This window comes from Salvelinus fontinalis, chromosome 27 (genome assembly GCF_029448725.1).
Source record: "Salvelinus fontinalis isolate EN_2023a chromosome 27, ASM2944872v1, whole genome shotgun sequence".
NCBI lineage: Eukaryota > Metazoa > Chordata > Actinopteri > Salmoniformes > Salmonidae > Salvelinus > Salvelinus fontinalis.
In genome coordinates, this window is record NC_074691.1 from 38,930,747 (window position 1) to 38,953,110 (window position 22,364).

At 47.3% G+C, this 22,364-nt stretch overlaps 1 long non-coding RNA gene and 1 pseudogene across 1 annotated transcript; both read right to left on the reverse strand.

The window, feature by feature from the left end:
* Nucleotides 1-5,472: 5,472 nt before the first annotated feature.
* On the reverse strand, nucleotides 5,473-6,890 carry LOC129825686 (EMILIN-1-like; annotated as a pseudogene).
* A 4,943-nt stretch (nucleotides 6,891-11,833) lies between these two features.
* LOC129825547 (uncharacterized) lies at nucleotides 11,834-14,220 on the reverse strand. The gene is made up of 3 exons (XR_008754906.1): nucleotides 13,634-14,220; nucleotides 13,475-13,492; nucleotides 11,834-12,007 (listed from the first exon to the last, which is right to left on the reverse strand). It is a non-coding gene; the product is annotated as an uncharacterized LOC129825547 (long non-coding RNA).
* Between the last annotated feature and the right edge of the window lie 8,144 nt (nucleotides 14,221-22,364).

Below are 22,364 nucleotides of genomic sequence, written 5' to 3' on the forward strand. Positions count from 1 at the left end.
TAGTCCGGGTAGTCATTTGATTACCTGTCTTTTGGTCCTATACTTGGCACTCCGGTACCGCTTGCCATGCGGTAGAACAGAGAACAGTCTATTACTGGGTTGGCAGGGGTCTTTGACAATTTTTAGGGCCTTCCTCTGACATCGCCTGGTGTAGAGGTCCTGGATGGTAGGCATCTTATCCCAGATCTTTATAGTTTCCTGAGGGTGAATAGGCTTTGCCGTGCCCTCTTCACGACTGTCTTGGTGTGTTTGGACCATTCTAGTTTGTTGGGGATGTGGACACCAAGGAACTTGAAGCTCTCAACCTGCTCAACTACAGCCCTGTCGATGAGAATGGGGCTGTGCTCGGTCCTCCTTTTCCTGTAGTCCACAATCATTTCCTTAGTCTTGGTTACGTTGAGGGAGGTTGTTATTCTGGCACTACCCAGGTCTCTGACCTCCTCTGTCAGGACCCGGTGCGAGAAACAGTCACTAATAATCGTCAGAACCCAGAAGATGAGGCAGACACAGCAGTACTAGAAATGGTGGTTTAAAAGAACAAAATCTTCAGGCAAAGAAACTAAATCCACAATGTCCAAAAATAAAGCCAAGAGGCACAAAATGGAAATCCTCCAAAATACAAAAGAAACTCCACAAAGTGGTAAAAAAACAGCAGGGAAAAACAAACCTCAAAAGACTACTCAAATAATACACAAGAACTAAACCAGAGAACCTCTGGAAAATCCAACAAGAGAAATATCTGTATAAAACAAGGCTTGGGCTGGGGCTGGGTGCTAACTTACAAACACTGAGCAAGGAACTGAGGAACACACAGGGTTTAAATACTAACAAGGGAATGACCTACAGGTGCAAACAATAATTAGAGCAAGAAAAACAAAAGGTACAAAAAAGGTGCAATGGGGACATCTAGTGACCAAAACCCGAACAGTCTTGGCCAAAACCTGACATCCTCTCTATAGGCTGTCTTGTTGTTGTCGGTGATCAGGCCTATCAATGTTGTGTCGTCTGCAAACTTAATGATGGTGTTGGAGTTGTACCTGGCCACGCAGTCGTGGGTGAACAGGGAGTACAGGAGGGGACTGAGCACACACCTCTGAGGGTCTCCAGTGTTGAGGATCACCATGGCAGATGTGTTGCTACCTACCCTCACCACCTGGGGACAGCCCGTCAGGAATTTCAGGATCCAGTTGCAGAGGGAGGTGTTTAGTCCCAGGATCCTTAGCTTAGGGATGAGCTTTGATGATACTATGGTGTTGAACGCTGAGCTGTAGTCAATGAACAGCATTCTCACATAGGTGTTCCTTTTGTCCAGGTGGGAAAGGGCAGTGTGGAGTGCAATAGAGATTGTATCATCTGTGGATCTGTTTGTCCGGTATTCAAATTGGAGTGGGTCTAGGGTTTCTGAGATAATGCTATTGATGTGAGCCATTACCAGCCTTTCAAAGCACTTCATGGCTACAGACGTGAGTGCTACGGGTCTGTAGTCATTTAGGCAGTTTGCCTTAGTGTTCTTGGGCACAGTGACTATGGTGGTCTGCTTGAAACATGTTGATATTACAGACTCAATCAGGGACATGTTGAAAATGTCAGTGAAGACACCTGCCAGTTGGTCAGCACATGCCCGGGGGACACGTCCTGGTAATCCATCTGGCCCCGCGGCTTTGTGAATGTTGACCTGTTTAAAGGTCTTACTCACGTCGGCTACGGAGAGCGTGATCACACAGTCATCCGGAACAGCTCATGCTCTCATGCATGCCTCAGTATTGCTTGCCTCGATGCGAGCATAGAAGTGAATAAGTTTGTCTGGTAGGTTCGTGTCACTGGGCACAAGCTCAGTGTACATAAAGACAGGCTGGACAGTCTCAAGAGGTAAAATATCTGCCAGCAATTTGTTGGATCCATTGAAACCCGCAAACATATGTTTGGTTCTTTACTTCATTAGTTCAGTAGTGTTTATAGGAGTGGTTCTCAAGCTTTTTGGGGTACTGGAACCCCTGCATATTTTGAGGCAAGGCAGGCAAGGTTTTGAGCGGTCCTCAGGGACCTCCACCCCCTCCATATTATATGTAAAGTTACTGGAAACCTTGTGGTACTGAATACATTCATTACACTTTTTTATTTCACGGACCCCTTGCAATTACACCAGGGACCCCTAGGGGTCCATGGACCCCTGTTTGAGAACCCCTGGTGTAATTAATATTTGTTATTTTGTTTAGTAGTTTTCAGTTTTTAGTTTTTAGTACATGACAGTACATTTACTAATGATTTATTTCATGTTATTTTATTTAAAATTGCATTCTTTGTGCGACATTCTTGTCCATAGCTGCTGTTTGAAGAGTTGAGACACTGACTGAAGGATATTTTGTTTGATTTATTTGGGTTTTTCATTGAAGTAGTTATTTTGCTTTTAGAACTGTACTTATTTTAAGCTTTTTGTTCTTGTAAAGATATTGTAGTAGACTCAGGCCAGGTGCACATATTTAATGACTATATAAATGTAGCAGAAAAAGTCAAATTAGACGGCGGAGACCAACTTTGTGATGGTTCTCAATGGAGATTCTTTTAGATGTGATCGCACCATGTTCATTGTATTTATGAAAACTGCACCCACACAGTGTACAGTACCATTGCCACCTACTGGCCTTTCTTAGTATTGCTGATTGTAAATACAAATACCTACATACAGTATATCACAAAAGTGAGTACACCCCTCACATTTTTGTAAATATTTGAGTATATCTTTTCATGTGACAACACTGAAGAAATGACACTTTGCTACAATGTAAAGTAGTGAGTGTACAGCTTGTATAACAGTGTACATTTGCTGTCCCCTCAAAATAACTCAACACACAACCATTAATGTCTAAACCGCTGGCAACAAAAGTGAGTACACCCCTAAGTGAAAATGTCCAAATTGGGCCCAAAGTGTCAATATTTTGTGTGGCCACCATATACTGTACATACTGGACTGATAAGGAACACTGCTATAACTATTATTAGTAGTAGAATTATAATGATTTAAACATTTGAACAAGTTGGGAAAACCCTTCAGTTAACTACTGTACCTATAAATTATCCAGTAGTAGGAATTATGGTTCCTCAATATACATTTAAAATATTACAACGTAGGCTATGTGTTACAGCACTACTTTTGGTGTCCCCCTCAGGAATTGCTCTTGAGAAAATGTAATGTAATTGTCCCCTCCAATGTTGATATCAGATTTTCGCCCCTGCTGTAGTGTCCTATTGTGTCCTGTCCTGTAGTGTCCTGTCTTGTAGTATGCTGTCCTGTCCTGTAGTGTCCTGTCTTGTAGTATGCTGTCCTGTCCTGTAGTGTCCTGTCCTGTAGTGTCATGTCCTGTAGTGTCCTGTCTTGTAGTATGCTGTCCTGTCCTGTAGTGTCCTGTCCTGTAGTGTCCTGTCTTGTAGTGTCCTGTCCTGTAGTGTCCTGTCTTGTAGTATCCTGTCCTGTCTTGTAGTATCCTGTCCTGTCCTGTAGTGTCCTGTCCTGTACTGGCCTGTCTTGTAGTGTCCTGTCCTGTTGTGTCATGCCATGTAGTGTCCTGTCCTGTCCTGTAGTGTCCTGTCTTGTAGTATCCTGTCCTGTAGTGTCCTGTCCTGTAGTGGCCTGTCTTGTAGTGTCCTGTCCTGTAATGTCATGCTCTGTAGTGTCCTGTCCTGTAGTGTCCTGTCTTGTAGTATGCTGTCCTGTAGTGTCCTGTCCTGTAGTGTCCTGTCTTGTAGTGTCCTGTCCTGTAGTGTCCTGTCTTGTAGTATCCTGTCCTGTCTTGTAGTATCCTGTCCTGTCCTGTAGTGTCCTGTCCTGTCCTGTAGTGTCCTGTCCTGTAGTGGCCTGTCTTGTAGTGTCCTGTCCTGTTGTGTCATGCCCTGTAGTGTCCTGTCCTGTCCTGTAGTGTCCTGTCTTGTAGTATCCTGTCCTGTCCTGTAGTGTCCTGTCCTGTAGTGGCCTGGTTTGTAGTGTCCTGTCCTGTAGTGTCATGCCCTGTAGTATCCTGTCCTGTCCTGTAGTGGCCTGTCTTGTAGTGTCCTGTCCTCTACTGTCCTGTACTGTGGAGTATATCGGACTGAATTCAAGTACCTTGAAGAAGGAAAAGCATGTTGATTGGCCTACTAAGGAAGGACAACGGAAGTATTACCTCTTGGATACGTCCCTGTTCCCTACAAAGAGCCCTATGGCACTCTAAAGGAAATAAAGTGCCATTTAACATGCAGGACTTGGCTGAGGCCCAAATGGATGGAAGGATTTGTGTCCTCCTCGTCATTATTGCTATCTGTGTTTCTAAATGTACACGTTCCACGATTGATCCTCGACCTTCACCCGAGTTTTTTTTTACCCCTGTGGTTATAGTAGAGGTTCTGAGAAGGAATCTTTCTGAGAGGTCCTTGGACACATGAATGGAATGTTCCTCAAATGTTTTATCTTTAGTTCTGGAACACCAACTCATGATGATCAATAGAACTGTTTGTTGCTGTATTACTCCCCCACCCTTACATTTCTTTGTTACTTGAGGGAAATATGCTTATTATTGTATTCAGAGGCATCATACCCATGTTGCCCCTGTGCCCCCTATGGGTTTGTTCTGTTAAAAATATAATAATTCCCAAAAAAATATGTTTTCGTTTTTTCTCTGTAATACTACGAGCCACACCATTTTGATGAGGTTGGCTTTAGCTAGCCTAGATTCAGTCCCAATCTCTCAACCTCATTAACTAGCCAATTCAGTCCCAATCTCCCAACCTCATAACTATCCAATTCAGTCCCAATCTCCCAACCTCATTAATTAGCCCATTCAGTCCCAATCTCTCAACCTCATTAACTATCCAATTCAGTCCCAATCTCCCAACCTCATTAATTAACTATCCCATTCAGTCCCAATCTCCCAACCTCATTAACTAGCCAATTCAGTCCCAGTCTCCCAACCTCATTAACTATCCAATTCAGTCCCAATCTCTCAACCTCATAACCATCCAATTCAGTCCCAATCTCCCAACTTCATTAACTAGCCCATTCAGTCCCAATCTCCCAACCTCATTAACTAGCCCATTCAGTCCCAATCTGCCAACCTCATACCTAGCCAATTCAGTCTATCAATCAAGTTAGAGTAGCTAGCTTGTCTAACTATCTTAGCTGGCATGCCTGCTGGCAAGGATGGTAGACTTTCGAAAAGCAAGCAATAACAAAATGTACTGAATAATACTTTCAATATTTTACCCAGATTTTAGCAGAGATGCAGAGAAGCAATATACAGATAGTTCAAGAGGTATGGTTAGATATGCAAAAAAATATTTTAAAAATTACCTACAATTAGGCATAATGATTATGGCTCTAGATTGCAGGAAAAAGCTCTTTCAGGTGTTTGAAAAATACAAAATTCTCCAACTTCTCCAAGCAAATGGCCTCAAACTGACAATCCAGCCAATCAGACTGCCTCATACTAACAGCTTAGCCAATCAGACGGTCTCATACAGCAGCATCCCGCTGAAGATGGTGAGGTGTTCAGAAAGAGTGGGCCAGTTTCCCGGTGACCAGGTCGATGCAGACGGTATCTCCCGCCTTCATTTTATTTATTTTTATTTTTTATTTTACAGTTATTTTACCAGGTAAGTTGACTGAGAACACGTTCTCATTTGCAGCAACGACCTGGGGAATAGTTACAGGGGAGAGGAGGGGGATGAATGAGCCAATTGTAAACTGGGGATTATTAGGTGACCATGATGGTTTGAGGGTCAGATTGGGAATTTAGCCAGGACACCGGGGTTAACACCCCTACTCTTACGATAAGTGCCATGGGATCTTTAATGACCTCAGAGAGTCAGGACACCCGTTTAACGTCCGATCCGAAAGACGGCACCCTACACAGGGCAGTGTCCCCAATCACTGCCCTGGGGAATTGGGATATTTTTTAGACCAGAGGAAAGAGTGCCTCCTACTGGCCCTCCAACACCACTTCCAGCAGCATCTGGTCTCCCATCCAGGGACTGACCAGGACCAACCCTGCTTAGCTTCAGAAGCAAGCCAGCAGTGGTATGCAGGGTGGTATGCTGCTGGCAAATCCTCATAGGGAGGATGATGTTGAAGACAGCCAGGGTTCCGGGCGTGTGTCTGGCCTCTGCCATGGGTTCCTCCAGTCCCTCTGGTTGGTAGCCTGCCGAGTCCCCACGCGCCACGCCGTAGTTAGACTTAGATAGGACAGCCTCAAGCTTCACATTCTTATGGCCTGTCAGGGTAGCGCTGAAGGAGTATTTACCACTCACTGGGGCTGTGAAGTAACCTGGGGAGACAGAGACATGCTGGCGGGTCATAGCGAGTGATATTAACTTCCATTTTGTTGGACAACAAGTTGTATTGTAAAATAAAAAATAACATAGCAAATAAAACAAATTGTGTGGTGAGTGTTTTGCATTCAAACAAGCACAACATACCAGAATTCAGTATTCATTGTTTACTCAAATGTAAATTACTCCAGTTAAAGATTCAAGAACTAAGATGATAAAATATTGTCAGAGATGTGCAGTATTCCAAACACACTGTCACGAATCCCACCGAAGGCAGTTCCTCTTCCTGTTCGGGCGGCGCTCGGCGGTCGTTGCCACCGGTCTACTAGCTGCCACCGATCCCTTTTTCCCTGTTCGGTTGGTTGAGTCTTATTGTTTTCACCTGTTCCTTGTTTGGTTGTGATTAGGGCTATTTAAGCTGGCAAGGCCTGCTTGCTGTTGTGGTGGATTGTTCCTTCTGTTAGGTTGTGGTGCATTGATCCTGTTGTCAGGTTGTGGTGCATTGATCCTGCTGTCAGGTTGTGGTGCATTGATCCTTCTGTCAGGTTGTGGTGCATTGATCCTTCTGTGAGGTTGTGGTGCATTGATCCTTCTGTCAGGTTGTGGTGCATTGATCCTTCTGTTAGGTTGTGGTGCATTGTTCCTGCTGTTAGGTTGTGGTGCATTGTTCCTTCTGTTAGGTTGTGGTGCATTGTTCCTTCTGTTAGGTTGTGGTGCATTGATCCTTCTGTCAGGTTGTGGTGCATTGATCCTTCTGTCAGGTTGTGGTGCATTGATCCTTCTGTCAGGTTGTGGTGCATTGATCCTTCTGTCAGGTTGTGGTGCATTGATCCTTCTGTTAGGTTGTTAGGTTGTGGTGCATTGTTCCTTCTGTTAGGTTGTGGTGCATTGTTCCTGCTGTTAGGTTGTGGTGCATTGTTCATTCTGTTAGGTTGTTAGGTTATGGTGCATTGTTCCTTCTGTTAGGTTGTGGTGCATTGATCCTTCTGTCAGGTTGTGGTGCATTGATCCTTCTGTTAGGTTGTGGTGCATTGTTCCTGCTGTTAGGTTGTGGTGCATTGATCCTTCTGTTAGGTTGTGGTGCATTGATCCTTCTGTCAGGTTGTGGTGCATTGATCCTTCTGTCAGGTTGTGGTGCATTGTTCCTGCTGTTAGGTTGTGGTGCATTGTTCCTTCTGTTAGGTTGTGGTGCATTGTTCCTTTTGTTAGGTTGTTAGGTTGTGGTGCATTGATCCTTCTGTTAGGTTGTGGTGCATTGATCCTTCTGTCAGGTTGTGGTGCATTGATCCTTCTGTCAGGTTGTGGTGCATTGTTCCTGCTGTTAGGTTGTGGTGCATTGTTCCTTCTGTTAGGTTGTGGTGCATTGATCCTTCTGTCAGGTTGTGGTGCATTGTTCCTGCTGTTAGGTTGTGGTGCATTGTACCTGCTGTTAGGTTGTGGTGCATTGTTCCTTCTGTTAGGTTATGGTGCATTGTTCCTTCTGTTAGGTTGTGGTGCATTGATCCTTCTGTCAGGTTGTGGTGCATTGTACCTGCTGTTAGGTTGTTAGGTTGTGGTGCATTGATCCTTCTGTCAGGTTGTGGTGCATTGATCCTTCTGTCAGGTTGTGGTGCATTGATCCTTCTGTCAGGTTGTGGTGCATTGATCCTTCTGTCAGGTTGTGGTGCATTGATCCTTCTGTTAGGTTGTCAGGTTGTGGTGCATTGTTCCTGCTGTTAGGTTGTGGTGCATTGTTCCTGCTGTTAGGTTGTGGTGCATTGTTCCTTCTGTTAGGTTGTGGTGCATTGTTCCTGCTGTTAGGTTGTGGTGCATTGTTCCTTCTGTCAGGTTGTGGTGCATTGTTCCTTGTTAGGTTGTGGTGCATTGATTCTTCTGTTAGGTTGTGGTGCATTGTTCCTTCTGTCAGGTTGTGGTGCATTGATTCTTCTGTTAGGTTGTGGTGCATTGATTCTTCTGTTAGGTTGTGGTGCATTGATTCTTCTGTTAGGTTGTGGTGCATTGATCCTTCTGTTAGGTTGTGGTGCATTGATCCTTCTGTTAGGTTGTGGTGCATTGATCCTTCTGTCAGGTTGTGGTGCATTGATCCTTCTGTTAGGTTGTGGTGCATTGATTCTTCTGTTAGGTTGTTAGGTTGTGGTGCATTGATTCTTCTGTTAGGTTGTGGTGCATTGATTCTTCTGTTAGGTTGTTAGGTTGTGGTGCATTGATTCTTCTGTTAGGTTGTGGTGCATTGATTCTTCTGTTAGGTTGTGGTGCATTGATCCTTCTGTCAGGTTGTGGTGCATTGATCCTTCTGTTAGGTTGTGGTGCATTGATCCTTCTGTTAGGTTGTGGTGCATTGATCCTTCTGTTAGGTTGTGGTGCATTGTTCCTTCTGTTAGGTTGTGGTGCATTGATCCTTCTGTCAGGTTGTGGTGCATTGTTCCTGCTGTTAGGTTGTGGTGCATTGTACCTGCTGTTAGGTTGTGGTGCATTGTTCCTTCTGTTAGGTTATGGTGCATTGTTCCTTCTGTTAGGTTGTGGTGCATTGATCCTTCTGTCAGGTTGTGGTGCATTGTACCTGCTGTTAGGTTGTTAGGTTGTGGTGCATTGATCCTTCTGTCAGGTTGTGGTGCATTGATCCTTCTGTCAGGTTGTGGTGCATTGATCCTTCTGTTAGGTTGTGGTGCATTGATCCTTCTGTTAGGTTGTCAGGTTGTGGTGCATTGTTCCTGCTGTTAGGTTGTGGTGCATTGTTCCTGCTGTTAGGTTGTGGTGCATTGTTCCTTCTGTTAGGTTGTGGTGCATTGTTCCTGCTGTTAGGTTGTGGTGCATTGTTCCTTCTGTCAGGTTGTGGTGCATTGTTCCTTGTTAGGTTGTGGTGCATTGATTCTTCTGTTAGGTTGTGGTGCATTGTTCCTTCTGTCAGGTTGTGGTGCATTGATTCTTCTGTTAGGTTGTGGTGCATTGATTCTTCTGTTAGGTTGTGGTGCATTGATTCTTCTGTTAGGTTGTGGTGCATTGATCCTTCTGTTAGGTTGTGGTGCATTGATCCTTCTGTTAGGTTGTGGTGCATTGATCCTTCTGTCAGGTTGTGGTGCATTGATCCTTCTGTTAGGTTGTGGTGCATTGATTCTTCTGTTAGGTTGTTAGGTTGTGGTGCATTGATTCTTCTGTTAGGTTGTTAGGTTGTGGTGCATTGATTCTTCTGTTAGGTTGTTAGGTTGTGGTGCATTGATTCTTCTGTTAGGTTGTGGTGCATTGATTCTTCTGTTAGGTTGTGGTGCATTGATCCTTCTGTCAGGTTGTGGTGCATTGATCCTTCTGTTAGGTTGTGGTGCATTGATCCTTCTGTTAGGTTGTGGTGCATTGATCCTTCTGTTAGGTTGTGGTGCATTGATCCTTCTGTTAGGTTGTGGTGCATTGATCCTTCTGTCAGGTTGTGGTGCATTGATCCTTCTGTTAGGTTGTGGTGCATTGATTCTTCTGTTAGGTTGTTAGGTTGTGGTGCATTGATTCTTCTGTTAGGTTGTGGTGCATTGATTCTTCTGTTAGGTTGTTAGGTTGTGGTGCATTGATTCTTCTGTTAGGTTGTGGTGCATTGATTCTTCTGTTAGGTTGTGGTGCATTGATCCTTCTGTCAGGTTGTGGTGCATTGATCCTTCTGTTAGGTTGTGGTGCATTGATCCTTCTGTTAGGTTGTGGTGCATTGATCCTTCTGTTAGGTTGTGGTGCATTGTTCCTTCTGTTAGGTTGTGGTGCATTGATCCTTCTGTCAGGTTGTGGTGCATTGTTCCTGCTGTTAGGTTGTGGTGCATTGTACCTGCTGTTAGGTTGTGGTGCATTGTTCCTTCTGTTAGGTTATGGTGCATTGTTCCTTCTGTTAGGTTGTGGTGCATTGATCCTTCTGTCAGGTTGTGGTGCATTGTACCTGTTGTTAGGTTGTGGTGCATTGATCCTTCTGTCAGGTTGTGGTGCATTGATCCTTCTGTCAGGTTGTGGTGCATTGATCCTTCTGTCAGGTTGTGGTGCATTGATCCTTCTGTTAGGTTGTGGTGCATTGATCCTTCTGTTAGGTTGTCAGGTTGTGGTGCATTGTTCCTGCTGTTAGGTTGTGGTGCATTGTTCCTGCTGTTAGGTTGTGGTGCATTGTTCCTTCTGTTAGGTTGTGGTGCATTGTTCCTGCTGTTAGGTTGTGGTGCATTGTTCCTTCTGTCAGGTTGTGGTGCATTGTTCCTTGTTAGGTTGTGGTGCATTGATTCTTCTGTTAGGTTGTGGTGCATTGTTCCTTCTGTCAGGTTGTGGTGCATTGTTCCTTCTGTTAGGTTGTGGTGCATTGATTCTTCTGTTAGGTTGTGGTGCATTGATTCTTCTGTTAGGTTGTGGTGCATTGATCCTTCTGTTAGGTTGTGGTGCATTGATCCTTCTGTTAGGTTGTGGTGCATTGATCCTTCTGTCAGGTTGTGGTGCATTGATCCTTCTGTTAGGTTGTGGTGCATTGATTCTTCTGTTAGGTTGTTAGGTTGTGGTGCATTGATTCTTCTGTTAGGTTGTGGTGCATTGATTCTTCTGTTAGGTTGTTAGGTTGTGGTGCATTGATTCTTCTGTTAGGTTGTGGTGCATTGATTCTTCTGTTAGGTTGTGGTGCATTGATCCTTCTGTCAGGTTGTGGTGCATTGATCCTTCTGTTAGGTTGTGGTGCATTGATCCTTCTGTTAGGTTGTGGTGCATTGATCCTTCTGTTAGGTTGTGGTGCATTGTTCCTTCTGTTAGGTTGTTAGGTTGTGGTGCATTGATTCTTCTGTTAGGTTGTTAGGTTGTGGTGCATTGATTCTTCTGTTAGGTTGTGGTGCATTGATTCTTCTGTTAGGTTGTGGTGCATTGATCCTTCTGTCAGGTTGTGGTGCATTGATCCTTCTGTCAGGTTGTGGTGCATTGATCCTTCTGTCAGGTTGTGGTGCATTGATTCTTCTGTTAGGTTGTGGTGCATTGATCCTTCTGTCAGGTTGTGGTGCATTGATCCTTCTGTTAGGTTGTGGTGCATTGATCCTTCTGTTAGGTTGTGGTGCATTGATCCTTCTGTTAGGTTGTGGTGCATTGATTCTTCTGTTAGGTTGTGGTGCATTGATTCTTCTGTTAGGTTGTGGTGCATTGATCCTTCTGTTAGGTTGTGGTGCATTGTTCCTTCTGTTAGGTTGTTAGGTTGTGGTGCATTGATTCTTCTGTTAGGTTGTGGTGCATTGATTCTTCTGTTAGGTTGTGGTGCATTGATTCTTCTGTTAGGTTGTGGTGCATTGATTCTTCTGTTAGGTTGTGGTGCATTGATTCTTCTGTTAGGTTGTGGTGCATTGATCCTGCTGTTAGGTTGTGGTGCATTGATCCTTCTGTTAGGTTGTGGTGCATTGTTCCTTCTGTTAGGTTGTTAGGTTGTGGTGCATTGATTCTTCTGTTAGGTTGTGGTGCATTGATTCTTCTGTTAGGTTGTGGTGCATTGATTCTTCTGTTAGGTTGTGGTGCATTGATTCTTCTGTTAGGTTGTGGTGCATTGATCCTGCTGTTAGGTTGTGGTGCATTGTTCCTTCTGTCAGGTTGTGGTGCATTGATTCTTCTGTTAGGTTGTGGTGCATTGTATTTTGTGGTATTTACACCGTACTGTAGTGGGTCCTGGTTTGGGCCGGTCTGGGTTTTTATGCGCCTAAACGAGGAACATGGGCATCTGATCCTGCTGGACCTGGTATCAGGGGAGAGAGGTGTGTTTACCTAGTTGGACCTGGTATCAGGGGAGAGAGGTGTGTTTACCTAGCTGGACCTGGTATCAGGGGAGAGAGGTGTGTTTACCTAGCTGGACCTGGTATCAGGGGAGAGAGGTGTGTTTACCTAGCTGGACCTGGTATCAGGGGAGAGAGGTGTGTTTACCTAGCTGGACCTGGTACCAGTGGAGAGAGGTGTGTTTACCTAGCTGGACCTGGTATCAGGGGAGAGAGGTGTGTTTACCTAGCTGGACCTGGTATCAGGGGAGAGAGGTGTGTTTACCTAGCTGGACCTGGTATCAGGGGAGAGAGGTGTGTTTATCTAGCTGGACCTGGTACCAGTGGAGAGAGGTGTGTTTATCTAGCTGGACCTGGTACCAGTGGAGAGAGGTGTGTTTACCTAGCTGGACCTGGTACCAGTGGAGAGAGGTGTGTTTACCTAGCTGGACCTGGTACCAGTGGAGAGTGGTGTGTTTACCTAGCTGGACCTGGTATCAGGGGAGAGAGGTGTGTTTACCTAGCTGGACCTGGTATCAGGGGAGAGAGGTGTGTTTATCTAGCTGGACCTGGTACCAGTGGAGAGAGGTGTGTTTACCTAGCTGGACCTGGTACCAGTGGAGAGTGGTGTGTTTACCTAGCTGGACCTGGTACCAGTGGAGAGTGGTGTGTTTACCTAGCTGGACCTGGTACCAGTGGAGAGAGGTGTGTTTACCTAGCTGGACCTGGTACCAGTGGAGAGAGGTGTGTTTACCTAGCTGGACCTGGTACCAGTGGAGAGAGGTGTGTTTACCTAGCTGGACCTGGTACCAGTGGAGAGAGGTGTGTTTACCTAGCTGGACCTGGTACCAGTGGAGAGAGGTGTGTTTACCTAGCTGGACCTGGTACCAGTGGAGAGAGGTGTGTTTACCTAGCTGGGCCTGGTACCAGTGGAGAGAGGTGTGTTTACCTAGCTGGACCTGGTACCAGGGGAGAGAGGTGTGTTTACCTAACTGGACCTGGTACCAGGGGAGAGAGGTGTGTTTACCTAGCTGGACCTGGTACCAGTGGAGAGAGGTGTGTTTACCTAGCTGGACCTGGTACCAGTGGAGAGAGGTGTGTTTACCTAGCTGGACCTGGTACCAGTCGAGAGAGGTGTGTTTACCTAGCTGGGCCTGGTACCAGTGGAGAGAGGTGTGTTTACAGATGTATCATAAAACAAAAGGCCTTGACATTGGTGGCGTTAGTTAAAGCATAAGCCTATGTAGATGTACTACCATAAAACACAATACAGGAGGACTCCGATTACCTAAAGGCTACAGTACACTGAGTACAAACATCCACAACATGCTAACATACCTAAATAGTCAAATTCAGGATTGGTGTGGGATTTCAAGTGAGGACAAATGAGAGAGTTATCACACAGTGTGCTTTCATGTTATCATTATTAATGAAGAGATCCATGAACTCACCTTCTTCACCTCTCAGACCTGGGATGAAATAACAGAACACTGATTTAGTTCATTTTACAATTGAGTTCATTTTTAGTATAGTGATGGTTATTATATACTTTGTCAGTATTTTTTCACTTTTATAAGATTTGGGAGATATTCACACCATGCACTCTGCACCTGCCACCTGTCAATTGCGTTTATTGAGACCTCACAGCCTTTCCAGAGCTTCTGTATCACTTGGTGAAGATCAAAATGTGTGTTCGTTTCAGCTAGATGTCCCAGCGGCCCCTTCTTGGCCCTGGTAGTCCAGAGTAGCCTCTTTCTCCCCTGGACCGGGCAGACCAGGAGAACCTTACACATGGAACAAAGGGTGTGTTATTTTAGGACAGCTAATGCATGCACACATAATTCTTCTCTGGAAATATACCTTTTCTAGTTTTGTTGTTGATGCTTATTAATACAAAATGAGTATGTGGGCACAGAGTGCCACAGGTAATGACATAGGGTTTGCCACAGGTAACGACATAGGGTTTGCCACAGGTAACGACATAGGGTTTGCCACAGGTAACGACATAGGGTTTGCCACAGGTAACGACATAGGGTTTGCCACAGGTAACGACATAGGGTTTGCCACAGGTAACGACATAGGGTTTGCCACAGGTAACGACATAGGGTTTGCCACAGGTAACGACATAGGGTTTGCCACAGGTAGCGACATAGGGTTTGCCACAGGTAGCGACATAGGGTTTGCCACAGGTAGCGACATAGGGTTTGCCACAGGTAGCGACATAGGGTTTGCCACAGGTAGCGACATAGGGTTTGCCACAGGTAGCGACATAGGGTTTGCCACAGGTAGCGACATAGGGTTTGCCACAGGTAGCGACATAGGGTTTGCCACAGGTAGCGACATAGGGTTTGCCACAGGTAGCGACATAGGGTTTGCCACAGGTAGCGACATAGGGTTTGCCACAGGTAGCGACATAGGGTTTGCCACAGGTAGCGACATAGGGTTTGCCACAGGTAGCGACATAGGGTTTGCCACAGGTAGCGACATAGGGTTTGCCACAGGTAGCGACATAGGGTTTGCCACAGGTAGCGACATAGGGTTTGCCACAGGTAGCGACATAGGGTTTGCCACAGGTAGCGACATAGGGTTTGCCACAGGTAGCGACATAGGGTTTGCCACAGGTAGCGACATAGGGTTTGCCACAGGTAGCGACATAGGGTTTGCCACAGGTAGCGACATAGGGTTTGCCACAGGTAGCGACATAGGGTTTGCCACAGGTAGCGACATAGGGTTTGCCACAGGTAGCGACATAGGGTTTGCCACAGGTAACGACATAGGGTTTGCCACAGGTAACGACATAGGGTTTGCCACAGGTAACGACATAGGGTTTGCCACAGGTAACGACATAGGGTTTGCCACAGGTAACGGCATAGGGTTTGCCACAGGTAACGGCATAGGGTTTGCCACAGGTAACGGCATAGGGTTTGCCACAGGTAACGGCATAGGGTTTGCCACAGGTAACGGCATAGGGTTTGCCACAGGTAACGGCATAGGGTTTGCCACAGGTAACGGCATAGGGTTTGCCACAGGTAACGGCATAGGGTTTGCCACAGGTAACGGCATAGGGTTTGCCACAGGTAACGGCATAGGGTTTGCCACAGGTAACGGCATAGGGTTTGCCACAGGTAACGGCATAGGGTTTGCCACAGGTAGCGGCATAGGGTTTGCCACAGGTAGCGGCATAGGGTTTGCCACAGGTAGCGGCATAGGGTTTGCCACAGGTAGCGGCATAGGGTTTGCCACAGGTAGCGGCATAGGGTTTGCCACAGGTAGCGGCATAGGGTTTGCCACAGGTAGCGGCATAGGGTTTGCCACAGGTAGCGGCATAGGGTTTGCCACAGGTAGCGGCATAGGGTTTGCCACAGGTAGCGGCATAGGGTTTGCCACAGGTAGCGGCATAGGGTTTGCCACAGGTAGCGACTTAGGGTTTGCCACAGGTAGCGACTTAGGGTTTGCCACAGGTAACGACTTAGGGTTTGCCACAGGTAGCGACTTAGGGTTTGCCACAGGTAACGACTTAGGGTTTGCCACAGGTAACGACTTAGGGTTTGCCACAGGTAACGACTTAGGGTTTGCCACAGGTAGCGACTTAGGGTTTGCCACAGGTAGCGACTTAGGGTTTGCCACAGGTAGCGACTTAGGGTTTGCCACAGGTAGCGACTTAGGGTTTGCCACAGGTAGCGACTTAGGGTTTGCCACAGGTAGCGACTTAGGGTTTGCCACAGGTAGCGACTTAGGGTTTGCCACAGGTAGCGACTTAGGGTTTGCCACAGGTAGCGACTTAGGGTTTGCCACAGGTAGCGACATAGGGTTTGCCACAGGTAGCGACATAGGGTTTGCCACAGGTAGCGACATAGGGTTTGCCACAGGTAGCGACATAGGGTTTGCCACAGGTAGCGACATAGGGTTTGCCACAGGTAGCGACATAGGGTTTGCCACAGGTAGCGACATAGGGTTTGCCACAGGTAGCGACATAGGGTTTGCCACAGGTAGCGACATAGGGTTTGCCACAGGTAGCGACATAGGGTTTGCCACAGGTAGCGACATAGGGTTTGCCACAGGTAGCGACATAGGGTTTGCCACAGGTAGCGACATAGGGTTTGCCACAGGTAGCGACATAGGGTTTGCCACAGGTAGCGACATAGGGTTTGCCACAGGTAGCGACATAGGGTTTGCCACAGGTAGCGACATAGGGTTTGCCACAGGTAGCGACATAGGGTTTGCCACAGGTAGCGACTTAGGGTTTGCCACAGGTAGCGACTTAGGGTTTGCCACAGGTAGCGACTTAGGGTTTGCCACAGGTAGCGACTTAGGGTTTGCCACAGGTAGCGACTTAGGGTTTGCCACAGGTAGCGACTTAGGGTTTGCCACAGGTAGCGACTTAGGGTTTGCCACAGGTAGCGACTTAGGGTTTGCCACAGGTAGCGACTTAGGGTTTGCCACAGGTAGCGACTTAGGGTTTGCCACAGGTAGCGACTTAGGGTTTGCCACAGGTAGCGACTTAGGGTTTGCCACAGGTAGCGACTTAGGGTTTGCCACAGGTAGCGACTTAGGGTTTGCCACAGGTAGCGACTTAGGGTTTGCCACAGGTAGCGACTTAGGGTTTGCCACAGGTAGCGACTTAGGGTTTGCCACAGGTAGCGACTTAGGGTTTGCCACAGGTAGCGACTTAGGGTTTGCCACAGGTAGCGACTTAGGGTTTGCCACAGGTAGCGACTTAGGGTTTGCCACAGGTAGCGACTTAGGGTTTGCCACAGGTAGCGACTTAGGGTTTGCCACAGGTAGCGACTTAGGGTTTGCCACAGGTAGCGACTTAGGGTTTGCCACAGGTAGCGACTTAGGGTTTGCCACAGGTAGCGACTTAGGGTTTGCCACAGGTAGCGACTTAGGGTTTGCCACAGGTAGCGACTTAGGGTTTGCCACAGGTAGCGACTTAGGGTTTGCCACAGGTAGCGACTTAGGGTTTGCCACAGGTAGCGACTTAGGGTTTGCCACAGGTAGCGACTTAGGGTTTGCCACAGGTAGCGACTTAGGGTTTGCCACAGGTAGCGACTTAGGGTTTGCCACAGGTAGCGACTTAGGGTTTGCCACAGGTAGCGACTTAGGGTTTGCCACAGGTAGCGACTTAGGGTTTGCCACAGGTAGCGACTTAGGGTTTGCCACAGGTAGCGACTTAGGGTTTGCCACAGGTAGCGACTTAGGGTTTGCCACAGGTAGCGACTTAGGGTTTGCCACAGGTAGCGACTTAGGGTTTGCCACAGGTAGCGACTTAGGGTTTGCCACAGGTAGCGACTTAGGGTTTGCCACAGGTAGCGACTTAGGGTTTGCCACAGGTAGCGACTTAGGGTTTGCCACAGGTAGCGACTTAGGGTTTGCCACAGGTAGCGACTTAGGGTTTGCCACAGGTAGCGACTTAGGGTTTGCCACAGGTAGCGACTTAGGGTTTGCCACAGGTAGCGACTTAGGGTTTGCCACAGGTAGCGACTTAGGGTTTGCCACAGGTAGCGACTTAGGGTTTGCCACAGGTAGCGACTTAGGGTTTGCCACAGGTAGCGACTTAGGGTTTGCCACAGGTAGCGACTTAGGGTTTGCCACAGGTAGCGACTTAGGGTTTGCCACAGGTAGCGACTTAGGGTTTGCCACAGGTAGCGACTTAGGGTTTGCCACAGGTAGCGACATAGGGTTTGCCACAGGTAGCGACATAGGGTTTGCCACAGGTAGCGACATAGGGTTTGCCACAGGTAGCGACATAGGGTTTGCCACAGGTAGCGACATAGGGTTTGCCACAGGTAGCGACATAGGGTTTGCCACAGGTAGCGACATAGGGTTTGCCACAGGTAGCGACATAGGGTTTGCCACAGGTAGCGACATAGGGTTTGCCACAGGTAGCGACATAGGGTTTGCCACAGGTAGCGACTTAGGGTTTGCCACAGGTAGCGACTTAGGGTTTGCCACAGGTAGCGACTTAGGGTTTGCCACAGGTAGCGACTTAGGGTTTGCCACAGGTAGCGACTTAGGGTTTGCCACAGGTAGCGACATAGGGTTTGCCACAGGTAGCGACATAGGGTTTGCCACAGGTAGCGACATAGGGTTTGCCACAGGTAGCGACATAGGGTTTGCCACAGGTAGCGACATAGGGTTTGCCACAGGTAGCGACATAGGGTTTGCCACAGGTAGCGACATAGGGTTTGCCACAGGTAGCGACATAGGGTTTGCCACAGGTAGCGACATAGGGTTTGCCACAGGTAGCGACATAGGGTTTGCCACAGGTAGCGACTTAGGGTTTGCCACAGGTAGCGACTTAGGGTTTGCCACAGGTAGCGACTTAGGGTTTGCCACAGGTAGCGACTTAGGGTTTGCCACAGGTAGCGACTTAGGGTTTGCCACAGGTAGCGACTTAGGGTTTGCCACAGGTAGCGACTTAGGGTTTGCCACAGGTAGCGACTTAGGGTTTGCCACAGGTAGCGACTTAGGGTTTGCCACAGGTAGCGACTTAGGGTTTGCCACAGGTAGCGACTTAGGGTTTGCCACAGGTAGCGACTTAGGGTTTGCCACAGGTAGCGACTTAGGGTTTGCCACAGGTAGCGACATAGGGTTTGCCACAGGTAGCGACTTAGGGTTTGCCACAGGTAGCGACATAGGGTTTGCCACAGGTAGCGACATAGGGTTTGCCACAGGTAGCGACATAGGGTTTGCCACAGGTAGCGACATAGGGTTTGCCACAGGTAGCGACATAGGGTTTGCCACAGGTAGCGACTTAGGGTTTGCCACAGGTAGCGACTTAGGGTTTGCCACAGGTAGCGACATAGGGTTTGCCACAGGTAGCGACATAGGGTTTGCCACAGGTAGCGACATAGGGTTTGCCACAGGTAGCGACATAGGGTTTGCCACAGGTAGCGACATAGGGTTTGCCACAGGTAGCGACATAGGGTTTGCCACAGGTAGCGACAGAGTGGGTCACAGGTAACGACAGAGTGGGTCACAGGTAACGACAGAGTGGGTCACAGGTAACGACAGAGTGGGTCACAGGTAACGACAGAGTGGGTCACAGGTAACGACAGAGTGGGTCACAGGTAACGACAGAGTGGGTCACAGGTAACGACAGTGCCACAGGTAATTACACAGGGTGTCACGACCCAGCCTCTTCACAGAGTCATTCTGGGTAGTAAACCTGTACAACAGTGGTGGTTATAGCTAATGATACCGGCCGCCTGCCACCTCCTGAGGGCGCTGTTGGTGAATAACCGCAGGTCTTGTTCTACTGAGGTACAGACGGAGCAGTCGTCCTTGCTCCGCCCCAACATCTTCACTTCCTATCCGGTTGAAGGGCTTGCTGTTCTCCCCCGTCAAGCCTAATCTTCTTGATGTGGTTGCTAAGATCCACCACCCTGTCCATGATAGAGTCAGCAATCACAAACAGGTTCTTGAATACGGTGTCAAACTCCTGGATATCCTCCTCGTTGGCTTACCACTCTCCACTCCAGGGTCTGGACCGTGTCTTCTGTCTTTACGGCCCTTCCCGTTGGGGCCGGAGGTCTCGGAGCAACCGTTGACGACAGTTTGGTGTCGATAAACTTTGTTGTGTTCTCTAGTTGACCCAGTCGTCGGCTGTGGTCGGTAACCGTGTCCGTCAGGGACTGTGGGGTCCAGGTCCACCTTGATGAAATAGAGGAGTAGTAGGTAGGTGGTCCTGTCCAAGCCAGAATGGCCCGTACTGCAGGAGCATTACACCCCAGGTAATGATATACCCCTCCCCATCCCCTTCCCACCTAAGCAAAAGTTCATTTGTTCTTGCCGGGCAAGGTTGTGACTAGGGGACAGTTTATTAGTTATAGATTAGGCCAGTCAGACTGACAGTTAATAGAGGTATAGATTAGACCAGTCAGACTGACAGTTAGAGGTATAGATTAGACCTGTCAGACTGACAGTTAATAGAGGTATAGATTAGACCTGTCAGACTGACAGTTAATAGAGGTGTAGATTAGACCAGTCAGACTGACAGTTAATAGAGGTATAGATTAGACCTGTCAGACTGACAGTTAATAGAGGTATAGATTAGACCAGTCAGACTGACAGTTAATAGAGGTATAGATTAGACCAGTCAGACTGACAGTTAGAGGTATAGATTAGACCAGTCAGACTGACAGTTAATAGAGGTATAGATTAGACCAGTCAGACTGACAGTTAGAGGTATAGATTAGACCAGTCAGACTGACAGTTAATAGAGGTATAGATTAGACCTGTCAGACTGACAGTTAGAGATGTAGATTAGACCAGTCAGACTGACAGTTAGAGGTATAGATTAGACCGGTCAGACTGACAGTTAATAGAGGTATAGATTAGACCAGTCAGACTGACAGTTAATAGAGGTATAGATTAGATCTGTCAGACTGACAGTTAGAGGTATAGATTAGACCGGTCAGACTGACAGTTAATAGAGGTATAGATTAGACCAGTCAGACTGACAGTTAATAGAGGTATAGATTAGATCTGTCAGACTGACAGTTAATAGAGGTATAGATTAACCATGGCAACAGTCTGATACAGGAAGGTTTGGTCAGCTCAACAGAACGACCTGGTCAGATACAGATATAATACGTATCAATGATATCACGATGACAATACTGTAAAAACCCTTCAATTTACATTGCATCACTCAGCGTATTCACTGGTAACGCAGTTTTATAGTGTTATAGAGTCAGTGTTATATATTCAGTGTTATATATTCAGTGTTATATATTCAGCGTTACAGAGTCAGCGTCATATATTCAGCGTCATATATTCAGCGTTACAGAGTCAGCGTTACAGAGTCAGCGTTACAGAGTCAGCGTTGCAGAGTCAGCGTCGCAGAGTCAGCGTCGCAGAGTCAGCGTCGCAGAGTCAGCGTCGCAGAGTCAGCGTCGCAGAGTCAGCGTCGCAGAGTCAGCGTCGCAGAGTCAGCGTCGCAGAGTCAGCGTCGCAGAGTCAGCGTCGCAGAGTCAGCGTCGTAGAGTCAGTGTGCCCTAGATAATTTAATTGAAGATGATCTCATTGTGAAGCATCAGGGATGACATCAGATTTTAGATTGCTTCCCACTAGCCCTCTCTCTGGCCGACCTATCTGTTTTGTCTTATGGCTAGAGAGAGAGAAAGAGAGAGTGGGTGTGCATTCTAGTATGTGTGTATTGCTACTATCTGCTCACAAACACACACACACGCACACACAGCCAGTTTAACATAGATCTGCTCCTGATGTTTCTTCCTCAGATGATCTCCTACTCTCTCTCCTCCCCCCTCCCCGTTCTCCCTCTCCCCTCTCCTCCGTTCTCTCTCTCCCCTCTCCCATCTCCCCGTTCTCTCACTCTCCTCCACTCTCCCCCATTCTCTCTCTCTCTCTCCTCCCCCCTCCCCGTTCTCTCTCTCTCTCCTCCCCTCTCCCCCGTTCTCTCTCTCTCCCGTTCTCTCTCTCCCCTCTCCCCTATCCAATCTCCCCGTTCTCTCAGTCGCCCCCATTCTCTCTCTCCTCCCCCTCTCCCCGTTCTCTCTCTCCTCCCCTCTCCCCTCTACCCTGCTCTCTCTCTCTCTCCTCCCGTCTCCCCGGTCTCTCTCTCTCTCTCTCTCTCTCGTGAGCTCATTTCCAGGACGTGTGTGACGTCTGATCTGAGGCGTGTGTTTCCTGTCAGAGGCTATAGGCTCAAGTAGAGTTGAACAGAGAGGAGAGAATAGGAGGAGTGAGGTTAGAGCATAGGGCAGTGACAATAGGGCACGCCCTGAAATGACCCACTCCCTCATCTGTCATTCTGTCTTCCACTACCTCTCCCTTCTATTCCTCCCACTGTCTCTCTCTCAATGCGTTTTCATCTCCTGCCTGCAGAAAGCGTGGCAACGTCATCTGGTACCTATAATATTATGAGGGTTATGTGAGGTGAAAACAGATCAGAGGGCTGCAACATCACAATATAATACCCATCAACACCACAATATAATACCCATCAACACCACAATATAATACCCGTCAACACCACAATATAATACCCATCAACACCACAATATAATACCCATCAACACCACAATATAATACCCATCAACACCACAATATAATACCCATCAACACCACAATATAATACCCGTCAACACCACAATATAATACCCGTCAACACCACAATATAATACCCGTCAACACCACAATATAATACCCATCAACACCACAATATAATACCCATCAACACCGCAATATAATACCCATCAACACCACAATATAATACCCATCAACACCACAATATAATACCCATCAACACCACAATATAATACCCATCAACACCGCAATATGATACCCATCAACACCACACCACAATATGATACC